Below are 7,165 nucleotides of genomic sequence, written 5' to 3' on the forward strand. Positions count from 1 at the left end.
TATAAAAAAATTGATGTTAAGCAGTACAAACTTGAAGATAAAATGAGATTCGAATGAGCCGTTATTAAAAAAGAATATACTATGATATGCATGTGATATAAATGTTTGTACTCCTACTCCAGAGTTATTGCAGATATAAAAGCTGTTTGCGAGATTGTGTGCATTTGTGATATCTATATCTTATTGTCTCTCACTTGGGTTCATAAAACATCATCCGTCTAAAGTCGTATCGTAAAGTTAATATGGATCTCGATAGCGAAGTAGGTCTCATACAATTCGATCGGTCATGCACACACTAGGAGAAAAAAACGATGCCAACTATGCATTATGATTTTACAATTATGGTTGTGTGTATATATATATATATATATATATATATGTGTGCGAATATAATACGATTATACATAAAAGACATGTATGTACGTCTAATTGTATGTCTTTGTCAAAAACGGGACAAAGAGTGCGGCTGTGATTGCGTAATGTACGTGGTAGGTATAATGACTATGACGTCGAGAACGCGCGCACTACAACATACGTGATGTCACGACACCGTCGTTATGCCTGCTATAAGATTCAGAAATTGTATAATTGCATTGATTAAACACACATTTGCAGATACTTTGATATATTAAATAAAGGACGAGATAAAATCTCTTTGTCTGTTCTATCTTTTTCGGCTTATTCTAGGTCTAGGTTGTCTGCCCCGCAAGAGTTAGCAAGAGAGCGAGCGTAAACGTACTTATATATGTATGCACACGCTTTAATATCATATACAGTCGTTTTACAACTCGGACAAATTATGATTAATTCATAATGCTCTTCACGTGCAGGATTATCGGACGGTACGTCTCAAGGTCGATCCAATGGATACTCACTGCAGATACATTATACCTGTATACGCGCGCGCGCCCACACACACACACACACAAATATACAGGGTGTTTCCAAATTAAATGGCAAAACTTCGGGAGCGTGTAGAGGAGTAAAAAACTAAGAAAAAAAGTCCTATAGACATATGCTCGTTTTTGCTCCGTTTCAGAGAAATCGAAAAAAAATGTTTACATTTCTTGCCATATCTAGCACCGACATATTTGATTACATTTTCCACTTTCTGTTATGAATTTGTCAGTCGCTCTTTGAAAGCCTTTAACAGTAGATGAATTTTGTCTTTTGCAATATGCCGCGTACGTATTCTAATAGTGAATATGCTGATATGGTTTTTGTATACGGTTTCTGCAACGGTAATGCTTTAAAGGCGGTGCGAGAATATGCACGACGATTTCCAAACAGAAGAGTGCCAAACCGAAGAGTGTTTATGTTGACATTTAATAGATTGCGAGAGACTGGATCATTTTCAATTCGACAAGAAAACAACCGATTTCAAGCAGCGTTACGAAGAGATTTGCAGGCAGGGAATCGTATTTTATTCTCTAATATATATATATTAACTACGTTGGCTTCCGATCTCGTGGACAAATTGAGGAGAAATGATCAATATAGCAATGCATCAAAAGTCACAAAGTTTCGATAAATTTATAATAACTAAATTTATAATAACTTATAATTAGAGCCAGCACACAGCAAATTAGGTAGATTCGTCGTCGATGGTTAAATTTATAAGTGTGGTATTGGTATTAGGCGGTGCATTTATAGACTACATTTGTTGTTTATTTCAATGAAGAAACAAGGTATATTAAAAATGAAGCAGCAATGTACATCGAGGCAAATGTGGGATAAGAGACTGTGGCATGCGAGATTAAAATGCAAAACTGCAATAACAATTGCTTTTGTTTATATGTAAGTACCAGGATTAGTCTCGCGATCCTGCATATATTATTTATTATTTTCATTTCCTTTTTCTCGCAACTACCTTTCTTCGTAATATTATATATTTGATTATAATATTTTGACAACGTCAAAATTTCGGATGTTCAACGAGACCTATTAGCTCCGATTAGCTAGCGGATTAGAAATTAGATTAATTATTCTTTACTTGGTCTTGATTCTTTTCATTCCAAACATATGTACATACATGCAGGTGTAAAACGTATAACATTGCATTTCAACTAAAATTATATATGTTCGTCTAATGGCGAGTTAGTTTCTTAATTCATCAATTGATCAATTGCATTATGGGCAAATGCAACCTTTACGGGGTGCAAAGCTGTTGCGATTGATCAATCGATGAATATATTAAAAAAACTCACCAGCTATTTTTACGATTGATCGCGGTCAAGCGCGTGCACCCGCGCGTGACGTCTATACAATACATATGTATGTATATATATATATATATATGCCGCGTGTATACGTATGTAAGTATATGTATATAAACTTAATGAAAAGAATAAAAAAAGAAACCACCGACTCATCTATCAACAATTACATTGTTATGTGTATTTACGTAAGAAAATTATTATCATCAGTGGCGTTGGCGTACGTAGTTACATCAGTGCGAGCTAGAACATATAATAATACACATATATATATATATCGGTTTTACATTCGCAAACAAAATTAAGGCAATTGATGCTCAGTTTTCTTTTTTTTTATGGATTCTTTGTCGAAGATATTTGCAGGCTGTCTTCAAATTAAATAAGAATCAACTACGCGCGAATATATGGTATTGTAACATAACACTTGTATAAATAACATAAATTTCTTCGTTGCTTATCGCGCTCGATGACTCGTTCGCTATATTATATGTATATCGTTATCTCTTCAATCAATTTTGATCGAGTATAAATTAATCCTATTGTATACAAAATTGGTATTGTAAGAAAAACAATCATTCTAGCTGTTGTAAAACATGTTGCGATTGCGAAACTTTGTCGAAATCGCGGTAAGGGAATTAAGAATTGGTATATATATGTATATAATCGCTCACATACTGCTCCTTTCTCTCGCCGTAAACCAGCAGTGCGGAGCAGTGCGGAGTCGAGACTGGTCGGACCGCAAGCGCGTGGGGATCGACGAAGGTAACAGCGAACAAGGCGCGATATACGAAAGCATGTGGCGCGCATCGCTACGCACTACTCTGCACCGCTCCGCTTTGCTCCGTTCCGTTTCGTTCTTTTCCGGCCCGGCCGGCGATAGATGTAAAATACGACCGTTTAGTTCAGTATACGCTCCGTTATACATACGCATGTATGTATATAGTACGTGTAATGAGACACAAGTCAGCGAGAAAGAAAACGACACATTAAGAAATATTAATCATTAACGTATGTACATACGTCGTTTATGTGGGAAAATCGCTTCAGTCACCATAACTATCTACGCGTATATTATATACACATATAATTCTAACTGAATTCTAGACGCATTCAAAGTTCATTCGCTGACCTTGTGTGCTGCCAACGATAACCAAGTTCATAGCTTCCGCTTTTTGACCCTCCATCGTTGATTGTCGTCGTATATGATATTTCAAGCAATTTCGACGATAAAAAAACTCGTTCCCTCTCGCGCGTATATTCGACCGCGTAACAGCGAGTGTTTAATTCGTGCAGTGCGCGCTCCACTTGCATTCTCAATATATAATATATACTAACTCGGACAGCAATTGTCTAATTGCCAATGGACATTGCGTAAAATTTTCCAGCATTCCTTATTTAACGAAAATTCGGCGAGTCAATTCAAATCGATGCGAGTGGGTGTATAGTGCGAGCGCGCCTGCGTATCTTGCACAACGAAATCCTCTGCAGTTCTTGCCGCCATTGAAGAGGCGAAAGAAAAGTTGAAGAAATTCGACTAATATTCGAAAAGCATCGCATTCGTATGTATTTTTAGATTATATTATTATTATTGTTATCGTCATCGTCGTCGCCATCTAATGTATAAATGTATATACATATACATATTATATGTATAGGTATACTATACATAGATACACATATGTATACATATACCTCATCTACACATTATATATACACATATACATATATGCATACACACTCTGCAAAAGATAAAATGTCAATTTTAACTTAGACGTTAAAATTAACATTTTTGCATGTTTCAAAAAATCCTATACGTCTTTAAGTTAAAATTGATATTTTATCTTTTACAGTGTATAACATATGTATGTACATATATATATACATATATACAGGGTGGCCCACGTAAAGTGTTACAAGCTCTCTAAAAATATTTGTCCTATCAAAAAGTTGTTTATGAAAAAGTTTCATATATTCGAGGGATCTTTCTAATTACGTAAACAAAAATCCACCCCCGTCCTCTCTTGAAGAGGAGCGATGGATAACTTCAAAGTTTTAAATGGGACTCCCTGTAAAATGTTACATATTTGAATTCTACGAGGAAAAACAAAGTAAATTTTGTCTGAAACATTTCTTTGGAAAATGCTTCTATCAAAAGTTATAAACATTTAAACTTTAATGTAGAGTGCATTGAAATTAATGATAAATTAAATAAGATTCATAGTTTTTCTGTTTTTTTTATTTTATTAAATGTTCGAACTGTTGACCATTAACATCTAAACACTTATTAATTCTTTTTACAAAACTTTGCTTAACTCTAAATAACATTTTTGGATTCACCTTAGTAAATGTTGCTTCAGCAGAAAAAAGAATATTTTGCAAAAATGAATCATTTATCATGGCATCACGCATCCACTCGCAAAATATTACACGATGTTCATAATCAGTTTCCTGAGTCAAAATCAAACGATGCGGATGAAATTTTTATTTTTTCAAAATCCGCTGTATTGAAGATCGTCCAGATGTGTTTGCTAATTCGCGTTGACTGACATATGGATTTACTTCAACTGCAGCGAGAATATTAGCACAATTATCATTATTAACTATTAGATTTGCTTTTTGTCTTTTAATTGCACTTAATTGACCATGTACATGCAAACGATTTTCTAAACGAAGAAATGCCATATGCGATTTTTGAATATTATAACGTTCTAAAAATAACTGTGCTGCACGTCAATAATTTTTCTCACATTCTCCCAGAATTAACAAAATATTAACTTCCACGGCTCAAAATGAGCCATGATTTTCGGACTTGATAGCATGAAAACCAGTTCATAACTAACTAAATGCATAGTAGATCTGTATTTACGTTTCCCAATAAATGTGTGTATTTATGTTTCTTTTGGTTAACATCAAGGTCGTTTTCGTTTTTATTGTATCGTGAATACAACTTTGTGTCAATGGAGTTCATGAATAAAATGGCTAAAAGTTTAAATGTTCATAACTTTTGATAGGAACATTTTCCAAAGTAATGTTTTAGACAAAGTTTACTTGTTTTTCCCCGTAGAATCCAAATATGTAACATTTTACAGGGGGTCCCATTTGAAACTTTGAAGTTACCCATCGCCCCTCTTCAAGGGGGAACGGGGATTTTTGTTTAGTAGTTAGAAAGGCCCCTCGAATACTATATATGAAACTTTCTCATGAACAATTTTTTGATAGGACAAATATTTTTAGAATTATTAGGTTGTAACACTTTACGTGGGCCACTCTGTGTATATATATATATATATATACATCGTATATGTATGTATGTATGTATAGCTATTGTTATTTTTATATATAATACGCTATTAATATATTATTATATATGATTATTAGAAATACTTAATTATATTATTGAACAATTATTAATTTCACGATGAGATAATATTTAATGTATGTGCTCCGAATATAATCCGACATACGTACAAATTGAGTGTTAAGGTATTTATAATTTCAGCGTGTGTACACACCTGTTCAAAATGCAATGTCAATATCGTCATAAAATGTAATGTTGAATGTATACGTGTTTACGAGGACATTCGATGATCCTTTTCATTTTTCGCGAACGTAAAGTAATCGAATGTTTGATTATGTATGTACGATCAATTATGCGCATGAAAATAAGATATATATGTGTTGTGTTTGTTGTTTTTGTTGTGTTGTTCCTCGAGAAGAGTTTAATCATATTTATTCATTTATATGATGCATCGAAAAAATATATTAATGCACTCGTGATTATACCTCTAGCGGTAGGTGACTATACCTCTAGCGGTAGGTATATATGTATATACTATATATTTTTGCAATATAACCAGGATTTCTATATGTTTTTACTAGCTACAATGTGAAAATCGAAATAGAACGCAATCGCAATTTTTCAGCTGTGTTATAATGAAATAATTTTTTGAAGTGAGCCCCAAGGGCTCTAAGGTGAAAGCGTATTTTTTTTAAATGTTTACCAAGTAAATATATATGTTGTCACGCTTGTTACGTTTACCGAGGACTTCGATCACATTTTGTTCACATTCAGAGAGCTCGACAACGCTCGTTAAAATGCCACCAGATTATTTATATAGGAATACATATATTACATTATTATATGATCGGTTTATAAGAGAGCAACTGTTGCCTCAAGTTGCTCATAAGAGTTAGGGGAAACCTTATAGGCAAAATCGAAAGTTGTTTTCTTAAATATTAAAAACAACTTAGCAAAGCAGTTTCAAGCAAATTAACAGCAACTTGCAGGCAACTTGCTATCTGGGTAGAGGAAGGTCATCGATACCGACATACCACTTTATTTTTAGACAATATTTCTTAAACAAAAGGTAAAAATACAACTTCAAAAATGTAAATACAAACTAAAAAGTGTCTTCTATCAGATGGTATAAGCAATTTTTATAATACTGTTTGCAATTTTACAACAATTAAGTTTTTTGTAAGTTATGCAAAAATGAGTGTCTGACAAAATGGGCTCCAAAACTGACATAGTAGACAATAATGCCAACATACCTATTCTATAAATAAAAATATATCCTATTCTGTAAAGAAAACTAATTTATGAAACTATAAACATTTAAAATTACATAATATTATCAATAATACAGTCACAGTTATTTTAATTACGCAATTTGCAAAAGAACACCGTAAGAATTTTCTTATCGGATTCATAGAATTTGTTTTTAGCTGATTTGGTATAGAAATAAGCCACAAATGTATGAAAATTATGAGTTTGTACTTCTTTAATTAGCTAAACAGGTTACGTTTTTATTAGTATTAATAAGGTGCAAAGGTTAGTTTCTAAGAAATAAGGGGATGTTGCCAGGCCTGACGAGAGGGGGGAGTACGGGGTGATTTCCCCCGGGCCCGGATTTTTTGAGGGGCTCAGATTTTTTGAGGATCCCGATTTT

At 33.5% G+C, this 7,165-nt stretch overlaps 1 protein-coding gene across 2 annotated transcripts in view; it reads left to right on the forward strand.

Moving 5' to 3' along the window:
* Window positions 1-2,902: 2,902 nt before the first annotated feature.
* The window catches only part of LOC108727560 (probable cation-transporting ATPase 13A3), a 14,598-nt gene continuing 10,335 nt past the window's right edge, over window positions 2,903-7,165 (forward strand). Inside the window, exon 1 of one of the 2 annotated variants that reach the window (XM_018455714.1) lies at window positions 2,903-2,978. The gene's annotated coding sequence lies outside the window, so the exon portion shown is untranslated. Of the gene's footprint in view, window positions 2,979-3,619; window positions 3,776-7,165 lie in introns of those variants that run through there. The other variant, XM_018455713.1, reaches the window with a different exon arrangement.

This window comes from Mycetomoellerius zeteki, unplaced genomic scaffold (genome assembly GCF_001594055.1).
Source record: "Mycetomoellerius zeteki isolate Tzet28-1 unplaced genomic scaffold, Tzet1.0 scaffold508, whole genome shotgun sequence".
Lineage (NCBI taxonomy): Eukaryota > Metazoa > Arthropoda > Insecta > Hymenoptera > Formicidae > Mycetomoellerius > Mycetomoellerius zeteki.